At 36.4% G+C, this 22,500-nt stretch overlaps 1 protein-coding gene across 1 annotated transcript in view; it reads left to right on the top strand.

The window, feature by feature from the left end:
• The window catches only part of FOXP2 (forkhead box P2), a 415,715-nt gene that overhangs the window by 386,513 nt on the left and 6,702 nt on the right, over nucleotides 1-22,500 (top strand). The window lies entirely within an intron of this gene.

Here is a 22,500-nt window from a genome sequence, read left to right as displayed (position 1 = left end):
CATTTATATTACAGCATTTAAACAGATGAGTCTTCATTTACTTTGTAGTAAATTGGTGTAACCTTGCGGTTTTTTGCCTTTTGTTTTTTTTAACCTCTTCAACTTGCTTGTGAGCACTGAATGTAACAGGAGGCTGATCTCGGTGGTCATTTTCACAGTCTGGTTTGTAAGGTCTAGTCAGAATGTTCGTGTTGGAATTAGTTGTAATTTTCACTATGAGTCTCTAAACCATTTATGAACTGTAGTAGAGATATTGCCCATTTATATAAACCATAAAATGCAAAGTTTAACTGTTGCCCACAGTTTACAGAGAAGCCAGTAAAGTGTAACTTTTTGCCTGTCGTATAAATCAGTGTAATTACATATTCAAGTTTAATTACTGGTGCGTCTGTATTGGCAAGGTTTATATGTTATATTTTATGCAAGACTACGATTCCTATTAATATTTAGCAGCTAACTATATCATTAATTACTCTAAAATCTTTCCCCTACCATCTTTTTAATGGAGCTGAGAGAGTGGAAGTATTAAAAATTGATGTATTGTGGATTTCAGAAATGTGTCTGAAGCTTTAGAAATGCCTGGCCTTAATCAGTGATGTCAAACATGGCAGTTTCTTGTTTACTAAATAGTAAAGCATGTATCTTGGAGGTATTGTTTCCCAGGTTATTTATATAATAATTAGCAATGTGATATGTAAGTAGACGTAGATTTAAGTTTACTGTAGGATGATTTTTAATGTGTATGTACAATATGGACTTTTTTTCTGTGTTTAAAATAGCTGATCCAATTTGCCTTTTTTCATTCATTTTCTTGTTCACATTTTTACCGTTAATTTTAATTTCTAGATTGGGATATTTAGCAATAACAGTAATTGAGACCAGACTCCCTTTCTACTTATGCTCTGGTGTGTAGAGAATCCATTTTGATCCAAATCTTTTTTTAGTGGGAATATTTTGCCTAGTTTTTCTTCTATTGTTTGGCATGTTAATATATCCATGATCACACAGAAATGTTTATTGTCACACATTTAATTGTTTTATTGCACATTTATTCTATTTGCCTTTGAAAACAATACACTGTGAACAGTCATGTATTTTATCAGGTTCCAAACCATTACTTTTTCAAAATGGAAAAATTTGTCTTTTGGAAGTGTCTTTAGATGTATTAAATAATACAAAAGAAGTAATAAAACTTGAAGTAGAAAGAACATGAATATATGCTCTTGAGAGTAACACTACTCTAAAACAAGTAAAGTGAGCAATCAGACAAAAGTTTTTATATCCCATGCTTTATGCTATCAACCATGCAGTGGGTAGCTTGAGGCCTTTTACTTTTAGCAGTTCTCCTGAGTATGCTAATGCTCTCTTCCTGTATAAAATGCCAAGACAATAAAACTTTAAAGAGCAAACAAGAGTTAGATCATGTGTGTTAAAAACAGCTACTTTACAGAAAAGAATGACACTTGCTATTAAAGTTGTTTTCTAAGTGTTTGGCAGATCTGTTTACATATCCCATGTACTGTCTGCCATTCTGCTGGATAAACTGAGATATCTGTGCATATGATTATGTAGCTATGGCTACATTTATCGCTGTCTTGATAGCTAAAATACTGCATATTGTTGCTTATAAAAAAAAGGAAATAATTTGAGTTACGCCCTAACTCAAGATTCAGCCTTCCTCTCTCGTTTCTATGATATGTCATTTGTCAAAACAGACAGTTTTGAGACTTGCCATGCTGAGTCTTTTGAAACTTATGACTCTCAGTTATTGAGAGATTGAAGTGACAGAATGTAAATGCATTGAGATACCACTGGAGAAAGAGGTTATGCTCATTCATGCCTTGCACCAAATTTAGTGCACGATTGCTGGCCTTCTGTGAGACCAAGAATTGTCAGCCAAAAGATAGGACTAGATACCTGTTCATTTGTGAAATTTTTGCTTTCTCCTTGCTGATGGAGCTGATAATATAGAAAAGGAAGTGAATGCAATTTACAAGGAAAAGTCAAAGAAGGAAGGGGCTTGTACAGGAGGCAGAGGGCCAAGGAAGAAGAGAGGCCTCTTCCTTGTCTCCATTAGCCAGGGCCCCTCGGTTTATTAAGGGTTATCACTTAAGGAAATGAGAAAAGAACATAGGGGAAAGCATTACAGAAGTAAAATAAATAAGGAACAGGGCAAACAGTGAAGACACATTTTAGATTTTACATTAGTTACATAGCTTACATAATCCCAGGCTTTGGGGTTTTTTAAATGAAAAATGTTTAACACACTAGAAAAAATATATTTTACTGCTGAAAGCATCCACTTATTTGTAGCTTCCTGAGAAGGTTCACCCAGGAGGTCTGGGTCTTTCCCCCCTACAGAAGTGTTGTTGAGGGAGTCATAATTACTACACTCACCTGTGAAGTCAGTGGCTCTATTAATGTCCAAGTAGATGAAACCTCCATCTCCTGATTCCCAGGAAAGTGTAATAGCCACGACACCAGGAATATGCTGAGCAATTACATTGCCTGCCATCTTGAGGTTGGCACGCAGCCAGAAGCAGTGGAGCATGGTCTTAGGGAAAGAGGCAAGAGGTTGCATTTGATTTAGAGATCAGAGCCTTCAGTTGGGAAGGGGCAGAGTTTGGAGTCTAGACAAGCTTCCAGAGAGAAACATTTGTTTGGTATTAGAGCATCAGCAGGAAGTGTGAAGAGTCCCAGTGACAGTGTCAAAGCCAAGCATCTCAGACATTTGGTTGTTAAAATTCTACTGAATATCATCTTACCAGATAAATAGCAAAGTTTCTTATTTTGGAATGTTCACATTAGTTTTTTGAGCATAAATTTATTTTTTTAATAAACAATGAAAAGAGCCTTGAGCCACATGGTTTAGGGCAAGGTGTCCCTGCCCATGGCAGGGGGGTTGGAACTAGATGATCTTAAGGTCCTTTCCAACCCTTACGATTCTATGATTCTAAGTGCGTGTATGTGTGTGTACAGTAGTCAGTATTTCTGTGCTTTGAGCATGAGAACATTATCAGAGAAATCGATTTCTGCTAGCGTAATACCTTAGCTACTCAGTGTCAGAAAGTGGGGAAATTATTCCAGTCTTTGGATTTGAACCTGATACTTCACATCCGGTTTTTGAAGTAATAGTAAAAGCAATTAGAGTCATCAATTTAACCATCTGTGGACAGATACCTAAATTGGGCGGGTGAATCGACTTACTTAGAAAATAGCCTCCGTTCATTAACTAGAGAATGAAGGTAGGGATATAACTTCAGGTAAATGTAGAGCATTTAAATGCTTGCTAAGTGCAGTGGATCCCAGCCAGTGTATTTAGGGCAGTGGCACTTTAAAAGCTTTACAGTTTCTGCCTTGGGTAATGATACATCATCTGCTCCATTTCTTAACACTTTAAAATACTGCAGGAAGTTTTAGGTGATCAATATAACCATGGCATGGTAGTTGGGATATCTCCTGTATTAATAGTTACTTAAAGCATCTGAAATTTTATGCTGCATGCCTCCCAGTTTCCATTGCCAGTCTCGCTGAAGACGGTAACGCCATGATCCAGTATGCAGCATATCACGAGTGGCATCTCAAATCCTAGGTTTACTTTCTGTGTTTCAGCAGTATTAAATCCAAGTTCTGTCTTTGGCCTTCAAATCAGATTCCTGGTGGGTTCATGTGGGCACTGAGTGCTCCCTTGACATAAATCTTCACTGAGAAAATAAGTTACTTATTATGGACATACATGTTCTGTTCAAAATTCCTATTTCCTCTAATATCAGTTGTCAACAATCAATGTCAGACAATTATCTTTTCACTTAAATCAATACTTAAGACTGTTTCTTCCTTCATTTTTTGAACATGGACTACTTCTCCAAAATACTGTGGGTTTTAGCTGATAAGCAATCAAAGTGACAAACACAAAGGAAGGTATTTCATTTACAAAAACCTCATTACTTATGTAGATCTAGGTGCTGCTAATCTTGCATAACAGTTGTACATGGATTCCGTTGGAAGCTCCACAGTATATGCCTTTCGGGTATGCATACGCTTGGGGTATAAATGCAGACTTCTGAAGTAAAAAAACAACAAAACAACCAAACAAAAAACCCAAACCAAAACAAAAAACCCAAACAAACAAACCAACCACATCCATCCAAACAAGTGCAGTTAAAGCTGCATGGCTGTGGGAAACTGGAAAAACTTTCATTGTCCCTGAAGCAACAACATTGGATAAGACATGGAATGGTACTTGGGACAATAATAATTCATGATTTAGTGATAACTTCTTTTTAACCTGTGTTGTAGCCAGTGTACTGGTGCAGAGTTTTGGAGGGAGTCAAAAGTCAGTTGTTTCAGAGCCAGTACATTTAGATTCTTCAGTGAACATCAGGATCATAATGAAATCAACTTTATGCTATTATTTTTCCTCTCTCTGTTATATGTTCAAGAATTCTCACTCTTGGGGATGGAATATCAGGAATGGAAGTCAAGTTCAATTGTGTTGCTGGTGTTTGTGCATTTGTACAAGATCGATCACCCTTAAGTGATTGTTGCAACTGGCACAGACCAGGGCGTTTATTATCACCAGAACACTTAGTGCATCTCTTGTCCATGTGTTCATATTTTGGCAAATGCATCATGCAAAATGCTGGTTTACTTCACTATATAAATTTGGGAGGAAAAAGGTAAAATTTTAATCTGCAAAGCTGCTCATAACACTTGAGGAAACAAAAAGAAATCGGTCATCAGAAAACTCGGAAAATTGTGGTCTGAGGAAATGTAGTCTCACCATAGGAAACTGTGGGGTGGTTATGCCATTCTGTTAAAACCCACTGTAGCTCATTTAATAAGAAGTGGGAGGAGTTAGCAGAGGACATAGTGAGTGCAAATATCCTGTTGGTGAGGTTTTGTGGAAGGGGCTATCGTCATGGTTTTCTCTCTCCTCACACTCTATGGGAGTGTAGACTGAAGACAATGAAACTAATCTCTCATACTCTTAGTTGATTTATGAAAATAATCTAGTTCCTAACAGCAAATCCAGAATCCTGGAGATAATAGATGTCATTCTAATTTCTAGAATTTTAATTGTTGATTGCTTTTCAAAAAAGCACAGTGAGAACAAGAACAGTTTTTTAAAGTCCCATCTTAAAAAGTTAATTCGTATAGCCTCATCTCATATATGACTTTGTTCAGCTATTCTAGTGCTGTATTCTGTAGGACAGGAATTGTTTGAAGCCAAATGTCAAGACACACATATACCCCATGATCTTTAAAGCTATTTCTAGAAAATATTATGTTAGGTTGTTGTGAGACGAAATAACTTTTTACTAAATGAACAAGAGTTAAGAGTCAATCTGAGACGAGTTAGAAAAAATGAACTTGTCCAGTGTGGTCCTTCATCTTCAGTTCTGTCTGAAAAGATGAGTTCCAACCATCTGTGGTTTCAGTCCCCTTTTCCTTTGTATTCTGTTGTTGTTCCCAGCCCTACTGCTTTACTTTTGCCACTCTTGCCCTGACTGGATTATTTCTTTTTGCAGTTCTGTCTGCATAATCATCAAACTTGGGGTTGGGGGTTTTTTTTCAAACTTTTTTATCTTTAAATTTTATTCCCAGAGGCAAATATGATTATTCTGCTCTAAGATCATTTACTTTTGAGGTGCTTCAGTTTGAAAGCATTCCATTGTCAGGTCGTTCCCATATCTGATTATTCCAGTCCCCCACTGTTAAGCTTTCACACCACTTACAGTAGGTTACCTGTCATTCCTGTTTTAATCCCTTTCATTCCCTTCTTTCTTTAACTTCATAATGTTCCAATCCCGTCTTCCCACACACACCTTTTTTTTTTTTTTTTTTTTTTTTTTTTTTGGTTATCACTGCATTGTCCATTTCATGATCTTTTTGCATTTACCTTGGAGGCTAGTTCTGTTCTAGGAGACTGCTATGATCCAAGTCTCTTGTTCATTGTAGAAGACTTGACATAGTGTGTAAGAAAATAAACTCTCAAAACACATCAATTAACAGGGATATAACAAGCATTATTAAATAGGTGAGAAGCATGTAATTGAGCGGATGAATGTGGAAGCAATTGCAGTATTTCTGGGTATCCTTGTTCAACAAAAATGTTTCACCTAATCATATGATATTTCAATGCCTGTATAATTTAATTTCACACATTTTTATTCATAAGTCTAACATATGAAGGTAATGGGCAAAGAGACTTTGTGACAACAATTGATTTTTATTTTTATATAAAAAGAGGAACAGCTAGGAAACAGGATCTTAAAGGTTATAGCTTTTGTCTGAGCGTATTCCCATTGAAGGAAGCTCTATTGTGAGAATACACAGTGAAATGATTTTGTCTTTGCCTAGCACTGCAAAGCACCTGAAAGTGACAGGTGAGTCCAGCAGTCCAACACTTTATCATACTATTTTCTTACCATTTACTTTTTTTTTTTTTGCCTTTACCGGTCGTATTGATCATGTGATAGTAAACACTTTGAGGTGTGACTGTGACTCCCTACTTTCTTCGTACAGAGCCATTCATGTGTGGACACTAATGGAAAAACAAGCAATGATGTTTTGATTAATAGTATTTTTCACCACTCATACTGACTTAACTTTTCACTTGAATATTTTTCTAAATATTTGGCTTATTATTATTTTGCATTACTTTACTTTTCAGTCCATTCATCCTCTCCATTTTGCTTCTGTTCATCAGTTTTCTTATCTTCCAAGACTGATATTCCAGTCCTTTATCATTTCCTCTTTAGCATCTTAAATGTTACATGTCTTACTCTGGAGGAGAGGTTGCTATGTCTCCTTTACATTATTCCAGCCCCAACTGTTGCACGTTAACGGTACATTCCCAATGTTCTTGAAAAAAATATCTCTCCATATATATACTGTCTTCAGCTGCGAAGTGTCAGATCCCCATAGTATGGCTTGTAGAAGTTGGTAGGGTCCTGGGGGGGGGTTCACAGAATCTTTCTGGAAGCTGTCTTGCTGAAAACTTTGTGGTACTGCTGTCACAAATTCTCAATGTATGGGCAAACTATTCATGCTTTTCATGCTGAGATGATAGTGCCATTAACAGTGTATTTATAAAAATGCATCTACAGTTAGGAATTTTATCCACTTTTGATGATTGCATTTGGATTTTGAGTAATTTTTGAAAGTAGACTCTCTAGATAATTTTTTTTTGTAAATACACATGTCCAAAATGTGTCTTTACATTTACATATCATGTAAACAGTTAAATAAAAACATACAATTATATCCAGTTGAGAATGTTTACAGCAGTAGTTTCAATTACAATCCATAAATCGAAGCAAAGATTAACTGAAAAATACATGCTATTATGCTGAGGAAGTGGTGTTATTTGACTATTATTTAGTCAAATCTTCAGAATTTGAACTCTAAGCACTTCACACATTTTAATAGACTAAAAGTTTCATTTAACTTTTTTTAAGAGTTTATAGAAAGACTTCATCTCAGTGTTAAACCCCATGCGTAGGTTACATGAAAGTAATCAAATCTCAAGATGACTCAGGTCGTGATTATACCTGCTAAAGTCCATATACAGAAGCAGTGCCCACAGTTTTCTGGCAAAGTACATTTGCATTTAACAGCAGTCTGTGATTTGGAACAGTGCTGGGAATGTGTACGTGAAATACAGGCCTTGTTTTAATCTCTGTTAGGGTTATAAACACAGGTATTCCAGCGGTTTTCTCAAACTAACAACAGTATTAAATGTATATCTTTAATTAGGCTGAGCAAATCCAGTAGACTTTCTCCTTCACCTAGACTTACGAAGTTCGTTTGTTTCACTGTATCCATTAATAGAGGTTTAATGATGTAGCAGAACCTTTGTATGATCATGACCTCTCACTAACCCTTTTCAAAGACTTCCATGAGCTTGGGATTGAGATGGATAAGGGGAAATGTTTCTTTGATGCAGTGTTATGCTGTGATAGTAGTACTCTGTGTAATTAGGGACTTCCCCCAACTTGATTTTTATTTTCTTGTTATGTTTTCCCTCCTTTTCTTCATTCCTTGTAAATGTGGCATTATTTGCATCACAGCTGAAAAGTGTTCTCTGAGCTTTTATCTCCTCTTCCAAGAACACAGGAAATGAGAGTTATGTTGTAGACAAACACGTCATACAGTTCCTCTCTTAAAGTTATCATAGTCCATCTCAAAAGCCATTGTGGAACTTCATTCCTTTGGTGATTATAAGCTGCATTCCAATTTCCAGGCTATATTCCAATTTAGTTTCACTTATATATTTTCTAGCTTCTATAGTCTTTCTTACTCTTTCTCTTTGTTTCTCGAATGTGTTCCGGAGAGCACACTGTGAACTTTGAATCTTCATTTTGGTAGACCAAGCAGGCTCTTTCTGATTCAGTAGACTGTCCATTTTCCTAACCTTTCTAGTAGCCATTCCATAAAACTACACAGTTTGGATTTATTTTCATGTACAGGTGTTAACAGTTTTTCAAAGCATTCCAGATGTAGCTGTGTATAATGCAACTCTTCTTTCTGTTTGTTTTTATAGGGGAAAAAAACCCATATTTTAGCTAAATTTGGCTAACCTGTTGTGGTTTGTTTTTATAGTATGGTATTAAGAATGAAATGGGGCCCTGTTGTGGTAAGTGCTGTAGAAAGGCAAAACAAAAAGGTTTTTCAAATCCTATCTCCAAACTCTTCAAGTCTTTAGGTAGTAATTGAGTTGTTTAAGTTTTGAAAAGCATCGTCAGATGTAGTTTGAATGGAGGTTGTATATTACTTACACTACTCTCCCCATGTAGAATCAGGCTTTGTTTAGAGAAGCATTTGACACAATGCCAGTTGGCATTAGACTGCACTATAGGTACATGAAACCGAAAGGTAAACCATGATTGGTAGCCCTGACAGACCTTGAGATAAGCACCCGTCAAGTAGTGTTCTGTTACTATGCATGACCTTTTATTCATGGCACCGTGAAATAAGTTATTATGCTTTTGTGTCCATCTGGAGTTACTAAAATTACAACTTAAAACATGTTTTGTTTGTTTCTTTTTTTATTTTGTAGCTAGATATTTACAGATGTAGTAACAAACAGCGTATTGCACTGTATATATTTCATTTGGCTAGAATATAGTGCCCTGGGAATCAGAAGTCTGTGTTAAGGACAGGCCAATGTGGTTAAAAGGCATTGTATGTTAATGTAGGCTCTGTGATCTCTCAGCTAATCGGCGCAATCTGCAGGCAGACTATATTTGTGTTTTCTTGCAGAGGCCATACACATATAATATATTTTTCAGACATGTTGCTCTTCAAATCTAAATCTGAAATCTATAATAACGTAAAAATGGGAGGTGTGATTAATATTTCTGTCTTGTTAACAATTTTGTGAATGTTCTGAGAAAATTTAGAGTAAGTTTGAAGTGTTACATGTAAGAGCGATCTCTGCTTTAAATATGAGGTGGTGATGACTGGATACATAGTGATTCTTAAAACTCTAGAAATTATAGCAGGTCACCAACTGAATGTGTGCTGAGAAAGGTATGTGGTTGTGAAAGCATAATTAACGGCAATGTTGTACGTAACAGTAAGCTCTATCCTTCATCCACTTCTTCTGTTTGGCCTGTTCTGAAGACTCAGGAAGGACTAAAAATATTAGGGAAAAGAGAAACTGGGTAGGGAAATGATAACAGTCTGCAGAACACTGTGCAGAGATGGGAATGAATTTGTCCGTTGGGAATGGGACAAGAACTATCTGATTAGCATTTCAGCAAGAAGAGTTAGGATAGACACCAGAAAAAATAAAACCTTTCTGACTGTACAATAATTAAGTGCTTATATGTGTACCAGCACAGTAGAACCACTGATACTGGAGGCTTTTAAAAACTCACTGGAAATAGTCAGAAGTGGTTTAGGTATAAATGACCCTACTTTGGTGTAGGGAAAGAGTATAAAAAGGCTATATGATCTCTTGAGGTTCCTTCCAGCCATATTTTCTTCAATTCTTCTGATAAATATGGAAAAAAAAAGGTTTTTTCATGTATACTGTGTGTAACTGGAGACTAGCTGAATTGTCCAAGTCCGCTTATTTGTAATCTGGAACAGCTTTCATAGCTAAGTATATTTAAGCACTCTTACTTCTAAGATTGAATGAAAAATATATAGTAAGTATAAGATTTAACTAATGTGAAAAATGTCGCTAGGGCAGTACAGACAGTCCTGCACAGGTCAGTTTGACCCATCTGTCCCTGCCAAGTGTGACTTGTGGTTCTACTTGTTAACCATTAACTTATTCAGCAAAAAAAAAATACCCGAGGGCTGGCCATTCTCCAGGCTTGTTCCAGCAGGCAAAGCTTGTCATCACTTCAAGTCCATGCTCTTAAACATTGGGAAAAAATAAAAATAAAAAATAAATGCTCCAAGAAACTTAGCATATGAAAAGGAAATACTTCGGTAGCATCCTGCTGAAACTTTTCAAACATAGTCATCAAGCATACCTGTCAATTAACAGATTTCTGCTTCCAAGGGCACTATATTCCAGCCAAATGAAATGCATACAGTGCATTACATTGTTTGTTACTACATCTGTAAATATGTAGGTACAGAGGAAAAAAGTACCATGCCCAGGTGTAAGTGTAATGCTATTTAATCCTTTGCTGCTGCATTACAACAAAGTGTTTAGGTGCCACTATAGACAAATGTTGATGGTTAGCTTATAAAATCACAAAAAAGCATGCTGAAGTGTTAGTAAAAGGTTGTTATTTTCAGCCTTTTTGTCCCACACTATCTTAACTGCTCGGTTATACATTTTCTGGGATAGCGGAGTTTTACCGATGTAAAAGTTTTCAACAGAAATAGAAAAAGCAATTCTGTATATCCTGTATTTATATTAAGATGCATAAAACCCACACATAGTACATTCCAGATTCTCCCTCAGCTTTTCCTGGATCACTGAATAGCTTTCCAGATTTCACATAGAGAACATTTGCCTGCTCTTACCCACACATAATATTGATATATTTAGTTGCTGCTGCTGCTAAGTTTCTGTGTAACTGGTACAATTTTTAGAACTTCCCAACCATTAGATACTACAGAGCATGCCAGATCCATAGTCGCTTTTCTTAAACTTTGTTGTCTTCAGGCTTGCTCTTTTTCGATGGTTCTTCAACAACAAAAATATTCAGACACTCAAATCTCTAGTCCTTTGTCATTTTCCTTTGAATTTTTACCTTTAAAACTTCAGTGCTCTTTCTCCCTAATCCTTTTCTTTGTTTAGCATGTTAACTTTTGACGTTTGAACTAGATGTAGTTGGTGGTTTGAAAGACTTTAGAGGCCTGTGCCCTAAGCTAATTTCTAGTCAAGTTTCTACTTTTTTGTGGTTCTATCACAGAGAAAATATTTAGACACCAAAGGGAGCAAGCCAATGTCAAGGATGGGAATTTTAATAAGTCACTAGAATCAGAAAATCTGTGTTATATCATCTTCTTAATCAGAACTTGATTCCTAAAAATTCTGGCAGGGCCAAACAGATAGGGCAAGAAGCACCAAACTCTATATCCAGCCACTTTAGGATCAAATGTATTGGTGTATTTTGTAGATAAGCAGCACAAAATCGTCCCTGATTTGGGAAGTACCTATGGTATAGAAAGGTGGAAAGAGAGATTTGCTACTGATTTCCATGAAGTAATGGCTGGCTGGCTTCTGCAGTGTGAAGGTCAATATGTGTTAAGACATTTTCTTGTAGAGTAGTGGCAGATAACATCTCAGAATTATTGAATACTTACATATTTTAATCCTATTAACATATTTAATAAAATTTAAAGGAAAACACAGTTCATTATCTGTGTAACTTACTGAGGATTCTAAAAACTTTTCTTTAGCAGTAGCTCTGTGCCTTTTAATTATTAGAAGAAATTAGTAGTGGTGTAACTAATGATAAAATGATCATAAATATGCCATATTAACTTATATATGTGTAAGGTGAAAGTGAACATGCTTTTTTCCCTGTATTTCCTTTAATCCCTATTTCTACTATATCACTTTTACTCATACCTCAAAGCTGCTACTCCTCTTGTGTTGACAGATAAATTAAACCACTCCTATCATGTTTACTGTTTCCTCACAGAGATGCATTTACTGTGCCATAGGTCACTTCTGTTTTTCTTTTGTGGATTTTGCTATATTGTTTATGAAATGAGTGAGTAATAGCTAAAAGGTAGTCAATACCTTGAACAAAGAAGTTGAAGTGAGGGCCTACTATAAATACATAAACATGGTTTATATTATTGTCACTGTCATTATTCTCTCCTAGTTAGTCTGACATATTGGGGTTTGACTTTTTCAAGAGAGGCACCATTGAAGGATTCCTAATAAGTGGTTACTGTAGATAGATATACATGTGTAGTTTATTTTCTTTCTTTTATTTGTCAACATTAAATTGATCTGCCATAGATTGTCAGCTTTGTTATTTTTTTCACAGTTAACTTTACATATCAATAATTTAAATATATTGTGTTACTTCTGTTTATATCTTCTTCTGGGATATTCATAATTACGTTCAGAATAGAAATGTAATGTAGGATCTTAGAGAATTCTCACTGTTAACCTACCTCCATGTTGTGAAATAATCTTCCGTTCTTCTGTCATCTAACTAGTTTTATTACTGGCAAATCTTTATGTCTAATTTTAATATGAGTTAGATTTTTGAAGTTTCTCACAGGAATTTGCAACTTAAAATACATCCCTCGGCTCTCCTTGTTTACTGTTGTATTACTCTTAGAAGCCTTGTAGGGCAGGTAAAATTAGTGGTCTTGCACATACTTGTTATTCCACCTCATTTGTCTAGTAGAAAAATACGTGGTTCAGTGCGTATTACCTTGGTTATTCCCCCTTCTCCCCAAGGTTTCTGTCAGATGCATTGCTTATTTCACTTACATCTTCTGCTGTGAATAAACTTCACAAGTGGAATCATGGCCGTAATGAAGTCAAGGGGAATTTTGCCATTGACTTAAATGAGATCTGGATTTCATCCCAGGAAACCGTTTGTCTTCATGTCTTTGGCTTTCACTCATTTCTTATTCTGCCTTCAGTCACTTCTAATCACTCCTAATCTCCATCTGATATTCCTGTGTCTGCTTGCAGCCCCGTTTCTCAATTTTAGTTCATTAAAATCTTCTTTTTTTTTTTTCTTCCCAAATAAGACAAGGAGTTCTCCCAGATCTGAAATATTTTCATTAGATCTTTGAAAATTTGTACACTCTTAGTAGTCTACAGCATTAGAAAAATTGCTAATGTTGGAATCCAGAACCTTTTTTTCTGTGCAAATACAAGCAAGAAAATATTTTCTTGCCAGTCGTGGCAGGATTAATTGGGAGTGCCCTCTTAACCAGTGAGTTTCTAAATGATTTTTAAAAAGGTTTGAGAGTTTTTTCCTGTTAGTAGAAGTGTAATGTCTCAGTATTTTCTGCAATCTATATTCCTCTAAAATGGAAAAGATAGAGATAAAATCACTTTTTGGACTTTGGCATTAAACTGCCTTCTTAATCTTTGTACCTCATTTTCAGACCATCTGTGTAGCTTGTAGCATATTCTTTTGTAAAATACTGCCATGTTCAGATTTTCAGATATTAACAGCAAGTATCTTCCTGCTGTCCCCTCTAATGTCTATTAGAGATACATATGAACTCAAAGTAGGTTTCCTCTGCCATGTTCATGCTAGAGCTTCATATCCCGTTAGTAGTTGTTCTTGCCTTTTGCTCTGGTCTTCCATTTGCAAAACCTGGGTATTCTCTGATTTCTCCTGGGACATAAGAATATGCTGGGCCTTGTCCTGTTTAACATCTTTATTGATGTCCTGGAGGATGGACCTCCTTCTCATCAGGTTTGCAGATGACATCAAATTAGGGGGAGCAGTCTATATGTATAGGATAGGAAATCTGTTCACAGGACTTGTGTGGGCTGAAGGACTGGGCCAAGATGAACTTTATGAAATGTCATGCCCTGCTCTGAGTAAGGAAGCTCCTCTTGCAATGATGCATCTTTCTAAGGTATCACAAAAGAAAAGTGTTTGCCAGACCGATTTTGTGCAGTTGGTAATGATGGGGTTTGTGATTTTTTTTTTTTTTCTTTTTCCCAGAGGGACTCACCTACTTTTTATCTTAGAACAACTGAAGGGAATGCATGGAGAACACCAGCTTCTTTTGCAGTCACTGATAAAATTTTATCAACCCCTATTATCAATTGGAAAGAAAGTCTCCAGTCTTCAAGGTTGTGAAAGCAATAATAGACTTACACAAAGTCATACTTACTTGTTTCTATACCTTGCTTGATGCAGCAGAGGCACTTTATGACCATTGATCATTAATTCCATCTTAAGCTGTCTCCTCTACTGATGAACTAAAGAAGACAAACTTTAGTGGCCTAATTAATTATTCCAATGCACTCTTATCTCCTGTCAGTCTGCAGCAGTGCCTGACAGCTAGGGCTGTTGTCTCTGCTTTCCACCACCAAATCAGTGCAAGTCCCAGCTCCACCACCATAGGCTCGAAATCCTGGTGATGGGTGATAGATATAAAAAGAAGTATGTTTTAAGGTATTTTTATGTGTTTCAGTGTTGCATTTGAGAGAAGAAAAGGTTACTACTTCCCTTTTTTTCTCAACACAGCTCTTGGAGGACCCAGGGTGGAAGGGTATAATTTGAAAGTGGCAAGTTGACAAAGCTCATCCAGAAATACCTCCACTGAGGAGCAGTGCTTCTATAGGCATCACATTTCCAGTCTTCTTCCACCATGATGTTATAGCTTTACCCTCTCCTTAGTGAAATGAGGTAGCACACCCTCTGCTGCCTGACAAGGATATGTGACAATAGGACCTTCCCTCCTTTCTTGCTTACAGGTTGAGATTTCCATATAGGCATTATTTTATCTAGAAATAATAACACTTCTTCAGCATTTCAGTATATGTGAAAATACATGGGGGAGGTGATTCCTGGTGTTCAAGGAAAAATAATAATGGATTCAGTGACAGTTGCAGCATTACTGAATTTGTATTTAATTACTTGTCTAATACTCTTTCTTCCCTTTCTCAATATTTGGATTAATATTTCCCTAAATGGCTGTACATATTCATGTCAACAAACAATTCACTTCTACTTAAGAAAAATAAGAAACTTTTTATAACAGCATGAAATTGTAAAAAGTCAAAGTAATAGAATTAGACATCTTGAAAATACTGTAGGATTTGGGGATTTGTCTCCATTTGCCTACCAAAGCATAAATATAAAAATTATGGATCAGAAATAGTGGATTGGAAAGGAGAGCTTTTCCTTTCAAACTGCTGTAGAATATCCTACAGACCTAGAGCTGTACTGGCAAGATGACATACAGCTCTTCCTGAGGCAATGCTAGCCCAGATCACTAGAAAAAAAAAAGACAAACAAACCAAAAGGAAAAACCCACTCCACAACAAAGGGATCAGTTACTAGATCTATAATATAGTGATTATCATTTTGCCAAATAAAATTTGGTGAAAAGTATTTTCATAGTAAAGTATAACAAAAGTCACAGCTTTGAAAGTAATGGAAGTTGTAAATAATTTGTGTTTCAACAGGTTAAACTGGGAAAATACTTTATACAGTGTTAGATGTTAGCACGGAGAAATCTTTAGCCAAGATGCTTCAGAAAAAAATAAAGATTAAAAATGTTCTTCAAATACTAAAATACAGAAATGTACAGAAAGAATTAGTTTGGCCACAGTATTCTTTGTGCTTGAGTAGCTTCCCTTTTGACTTCTACACAGAAATTTTCAGACTTTCACAGTTTGAAGAACTCTGTAGCTGTGAATCTTTTTAATATTTCTTCCCAAAGTATACAGGACACTTTGCGTAGCTGAATCAAAATAGCACTTGTAGTTCAGGATGCCTGCAGCAGATGAAAGAATTGAGGGCAATGTGGGTAATAAGTAAAAATGTAAATAAAAATTTCAGGTGTTCAACATTAAAAGTTACACTGGAAATATGCAGTTCTATCAAAGGTACTGTGTTACACAACTATAGCATGTTCTGTTGTTCTTTTGATATATTGAAGCATAGTCAATGTAGTGGAAGTAAAGACAGTGAAGAAATAGTACAGTTGGAAGAGTATCTGTAGACTAACCAGTTGGTTTTGAATATGTAATGTCTGTGGGCTTAAGGCTGTCTACAGAATTGTAAGGAAGAATGCGTCAAACTATACATCATTTGTTTTAGGAAGTGGTTAAAGTTGTCTGGGAACTATTTTTTTTTTTTTTAACTTTAAAAACCTTTTTTACTTTAACAGGAAAACAAAATCTTTAAAGAAATAATCAACGAAGGTTGTCATACTACATATGGCTTAGAAACTGTTGAGTCCCAAAGATTCCCCTGGGAAAACTTTCTTCCGCTGAGTTCCAGAAAATTCGTCATCTTTATATAGGTCTACATGAAGCATTAGGAAAGCTTGTGAGTCAATAGTATCAAAATTAAAGTCTCATAGAAAATAAGCCTGGGAGGGACTTCAAGACATCATCTAATTTATTGCCCTTTGTGCCATTGAATACCAAAGTAAAAAACTCTCTAGTGTTACTAGGTGCCTAAGTCACCATAGCAATACAAAATACTTTCAGCTGCAACCCAGGAAAAAATCACCCTTTTATGATTTTAGACTGATTATTGCAACCCTATGTGGAATAAAACATGCACTGAAAGATCTTAAAAAATTATATGACTTGCTGCAAAACATACGCTTGGCTAAAAAGCTCACAGTAAGCACATTGACCTGGGCAGCTTTCCTCTCTCAGCATCTACCATCTCTTCAGTACAAAGCCAAGAGCAAAGTCTTTTCAGTGCCAGTCATTACATTGACTTAACTGTCTGAGAGACTACATGTCTCTGTCATGATGTCCCACAGCACTTTCCCTTAAATGATTTTAGCAGAACATTAGAGATTTTTGGTAGATATGGGCAACAATGTTTAAAGGACTCAGATTCCACTGGGAATCCTGGAGGGGTTGTGGCACTTCCCCAGTGGCTTTCAGAATTCAACACCAAACCCCTTGCCTTTCCCCCTCCTCCTATCCCTCCCCCCCCCTCCCCCCCAATAGAAGTGGATGATAGAAATACAGGGAAACTTAAATTGTTACATCTCTAGTCTGGGAGAAGGGTCTTTGTAGTACCTCAGTGCTGATGGCTATAAAATGCATTGTCTGACTTCGTATTTTTTCCAAAGACAACTTGTATTTTTTATTGAAAGCCTGGGGTGAGCACTATTTCTACTAATGAAATCCAAACCTTGTTTATTGTAATTAATATTTTGTTGTCCTGCATTCTCACTGCTGTTTTGCTGGATTCAGTATCCCCTTACATTAAAGCTGATATGACATGAAACCTCTGTAGAAAACATGCTATCCATAATTGAGAGTATTGCACCAAGTATCTTTTCTCCTTGTTGACACCAGCTCAACTCAATTTAATTAAGAAATCATGTACTTGGTTGTAGGATCTGGTTGTTTTCTTGTCAGCGACAGCACAAGTTCCAATGTTTAAAAGTTGAATGTAACACTTGTTTCTGCTGCCTAGATTTTAGCAGGATTTTAGTAGCTGTAATACTAAACAAGTTTTCCTAAGGCAGGATCAGGCTTATCTTGTGCAAAACTCAGAAGACAAGTTCAGCTTGTATCAGAAGAGTTATTGTAGGCTTTGGGAATTTGGCTTCATCTCTAAATATTTGGGAGTTACTTTATACATTCCTTCCTAGTATATATTTATCCCTCAGCTGCCTGTCCTGTTATCTGTCTTTTTCCTTTGAAGCCTCAAAGCTCCTCTCCAGCAGCCTACAAACAGTGTTCATAAGGCCTCTAACTGTCCAGCAACTGTTACCTGTCTCCTGGCACCTGGCAGTTGTTCCCATTAAATAATATAAACAGTGATGTCTTTATAGTATACATCTGAGAACATGATAACATGAAGTTGTAGTTTGCAGTTGCAGGAGTGAGAGAAAAATCTCCATGCAAAGCTGTAAAGCATGCAGAAGAGTGGGTGTTTGAGGCAGATGCAGGGACAGAGGGACTTCATGTTCTGTGATCTACGAGCAAGGAAGAAGTAATGTTCTGAAATGAGCAGTCAGCTCTGCATGTTACTAGAATCCTTTTCTGTTGCAAAGGTCTCTCACAGAGAGTTTAATTTTGAAATTGCTGGAGTACAGGGAAAATCTTCTTTTATAACAATAGAACCACCAATTGTAAAGAAGGTGATCCATGGAAATGAGTCTGTTCATTTGTTTATGTCTTTGCCAAAAAGTTATTTGAAATAGTGTAGCATTGCCATATTTTATTTGTGCTGTTGCTGCAAGCATCTCCTCACTGCCTGTTTGTTACACTGCACTGTTAGTCCTGAGCTTAGGTAGAGGTTTAGTTTGCCAGCACTTGTTCAACAGGAGACAGCCATTTCGATGAGGACATCTGAACATGATGTGGTAATAATACTCACTAAGAAGTAACTTCATCATCCCTTTATTCTGCCAAAGAGTTTAGCAGTGACTGAACTCAGTTCTCGCATGTGTGTCTAACCTCTTCATAAAGGCTCCCAAGGATGAGGACTCCAAGGCTCCCCAAGCAACCAGATACAATGCTTCAGCATCTGTACTAATTTTTAACTCTAGCATCTGGCCTGTTGCTCCTTCTATAATCTAAGGCATCCTTCTTTCAGCCTTTCTTCATATAACATTTTTTTCTAAACCTCTATGTGGATTTTCTCAAGTTGCCACGTATTTGAAATCTCATCATCTTCACTAAAGTGCTTGCGCTACCTCCCATTTTGTTGACATCTGCGAAGGTAATAACCATGCTTTCTATTCTATCTTCTATGTCATTAATAATAAATATTGACTAGTTCTGAACCCAGGATTGGTTCATCAAGGAACCATACTAATCATCATTAAAATACAGATTCCCATTGTTAATAGATAAGTTTTGATCAAAACTCAGACATCACTGAGCTATGACTTGTTGTTAGGAGTTAAGTAGTATGGTTGTTAATCAAAAGATGTGGCATATATTATTCGGAATTTATATTTAAATATGCTTCGCATTGAAATTTGTCCTTAGTACGTTACTTCCACTGTATGACAAAATAGTGGTGTAGAATGTTGCAAAATAAATCCATTTAAATATATGTCTATCCATTGAAACATACACACAAACATATTTTCATGTTAGTTACAAACGAATACCAACCTGAATATTTTGCTTTCTATGTACAATGAATATCTTGAGATGTATAATACTATAGTGAAAGTCTTCAAGATAGGAATGTATTCAGCAATTTAAAAGATAGAATCATAGGTGGGTGGTCAAATCTTGTTTTGCTTATGGAAAAGAAAAAAAATGGTTTTATTTTTCATATATATTTAGTATAGGTACTTCCTCCTCAAAATATACAGAAAATACTAGAAATGTAAGATCCTTTACATCTCTAATCGACATGCTTCAACTTTGCCTTTCAACCTTTGATTTTGAAAAACAAACTCTAGAGTTGAGAGAAATATTAGTTTCAAGATCCAATGTTATATTCCTTGTGCTTACACTTCCAGAAAGAGATGTTTGCATGGCCACATTTTCTATAAGCTGTACTCTTAAACTGCTAGTAGAAAAGCCTATGAAATTCATTTTTGCATGGAAAAACTGAACTGCTTGATTTGGTCTTGGTTTACTGTTGATCTGGAAGAAAGTATAGTTGACAAAAAATATTAGTCTTCTAAGCTATTAATTCTTCCACAGATCAGTCATCAAAACAATCTTTGAACTGTCCTTGCAAAAAAGAAGTCCTCAATACTAAAAAATTACAGCACAAGAGGAGCTAGTATCTTAATGTGTAGTGCTTTTTTGATGGCTATTCCTTGTAATCTTCCCTGTTTGTACAGTGGCGGCATTCCAACCACATAAATGTAATAAAAACAACCTGGACAACACCCTTAAAGGAACTGAATTCATATGGTAAAAAATAAAAGTTCTGTAGTCAGAATTCTTCAAGCATGGAAAGGAAAGTGTAGCATTGAATCATAGAATGGTTTGGGATGGAAGGGACATTTAAAGATCTAGTCCAAACCCCCTCCTGTGGGTGGGGATATCCTTCATTAGATCAGGTTGCTGAAAACCCCATCCAGCTCACTTCCAGGCATGGGGCATCCGCAACTTCTCTGGGCAACCTGTTCCAGTGTCTCACCACCCGCAATGTAGAAGATTTCTTCCTTATGTCTCAAATTTAAAAATGTTCTCCCTTGTTCTGTCACTACAGGCCTTGGTAAAGTCTCCATCTTTCTTACAAAGCCCCCCTGAAATATTGAAAGGTCATAATAAGGTCTCCCCAGATCCTTGAAGATCAGGCTGAAGAACCCCAACTCTCTCAGCCTTTCTTCATAGGAGAGGTGTTCCCACTCTCCGGCCATTTTTGTGGCCCTTCTCTGGACCCACTCCAACAGGTCCATGCTGTCTAGTACTGGGGACCTCAAAGCTGGATTAAATACTCCAGATAGGATCTCAGAGCAGAGTAGAGGGGGAGAATCACCTCCCTCAACCTGCTGGTCACACTTCCTTTCATGCAGCCCAGGATAAGATTGGCTTTCTGAGTGGCAAGTGCACATTGATAGCCCATGTCCAATTTTTCATCCACCAGTATCCTCAGTTCATTCTCTGGAGGGCTGCTCTCAATCCCTTCATCCTCCAGCCTGTATTGTCATTGGGGATTGCCCTGGGCCAGGTGCAGGACCTCATGCTTGGCCTTGCTGAATTTCATGAGATTCATGCAGGCCCATTCCTCAGACCTTTCAAGGTCCCTTCTCTCCACCAGATCAGCTGCACAACTCAGCTTACTGTCATCTGCAAACTTGCTGAGGGTACACTCTATCCCACTGGCTAGGTCACTGAAGGTAGTAAGTAGTATTGGTCCCAGTACAGACCCTTGAGGGACACCATAATGAAGAAATACAGGTACACAAAATGCAATTTTTTGGGAGCAACACAGGGGACAGAATATTGTAAGAATAGTGTTACAGCATCTAGAAGTGATTAGTATAGCATTATATCATTATTAAAAACATGGAAGACACATAAAAAGCTGACACAATTTTGAAGAAAATAACTGAAATTTGAAGTTTAAATGGAGTTCAGAAGTTCTTTTCAACACTTACATATGTTTGAAGAAAGATACTAAGTAAAAACCCCAACCTTCTCAAAGGTCCCTTAAATCTCAAGGCACACAGTTACTTGTACTGCCATAAAAACAGATGAATGGGTTTTCTCCCCCTTTCAGAAGACACAGTTCAATTGTTTTTCAGTGATAAAAGTAATTTCTAAATGACCCCACATTCCCTTGATACATATCTACCAAACAAATAAGAACAAATATAGTTAAATTCAGATGGAGATTGAACCACCTTGTTGCCTGTAGATCCTAATAGTTGTATTCAAATTCACTGAAGCCTATGCTGAGGTAGGTTCTGCGTGACCTCAGCTCACCCTGGGGTGTTCAAACCTCAGGTGTCCGCTAGAAATACTGCAACAGTGAAACATAAGAGATGAGGCTCAATTTACATTTTTAATCTGTATGGCAGGGTTAAATCTGTAAGGAGAATCAGGCAGTATGTCATGTTCTTTATTATTTTATCAATTACTATGTAGTGGCATGTTGGATACTAACCCAGATAGTAATCCAGTAATCCTTGGATAGAAATCTTTATTTTGTATTCTAGCTATAAGGAAGTCATGTACTGTAGCTGACTGCTAAATATTTGTTTAGTATATTTTGTATACTCTGTTCATAAGGCAGAACCTATATACAGTGAGACTAGTCATGGTTTTACCTTATCTCATTTTGTATATTAAGAGTTTTACTGTGTTTATATCTACTTCAATCAAAAGAAGAGTTGGGTTTTATATTTTATCTGCTTTGGTGAATTCAGTTAAATTTTTTCCAGTTTACTCATCTGGCAGTGAAAATTTAAGGTATTCTGCTTTAATTCAAAGTAAATTGTATATATTTATGCAAAGAATACTAAGAAAAACAACATGGGAATAAAGGTGCTAATAAGAAATTGAATAAAATAGTTCTGTTTTAGCAAGAATTTAAAAACAATTGATCATTGCTTTGCCTGTCTAAGTGAAAATCAAATGCTTTTAGCACATCCTGTAGATAGCAAATTCAGAATTTACTCCAGATGGATTCATTCCTTTTTTCCTTGTTAGTCCATGCATCTGTGAATGTGTATACACAGATGTTCTTATAAAATTGGCAAAGTACATATTAAAACTTCAGAAGCTTGTCATACTAACCTTTAGAAAATTCCTTACCAAGGAAGGATGTCTGATACTGTTATTAATTCTTATTTATCTCGGTTACGTAGTTGAAACACTGTTCCCGTTGTTTTGAATTATTAGGCTTTTTTATTGCAACAGTTTCAATTACATTATCATTTTTAATGGCAACTCATTTCCTG

This window comes from Strigops habroptila, chromosome 3 (assembly GCF_004027225.2).
Source record: "Strigops habroptila isolate Jane chromosome 3, bStrHab1.2.pri, whole genome shotgun sequence".
Lineage (NCBI taxonomy): Eukaryota > Metazoa > Chordata > Aves > Psittaciformes > Psittacidae > Strigops > Strigops habroptila.
Note: the sequence above shows the minus strand (reverse complement) of the source record. Positions and strands in the feature narration are given on the sequence as shown.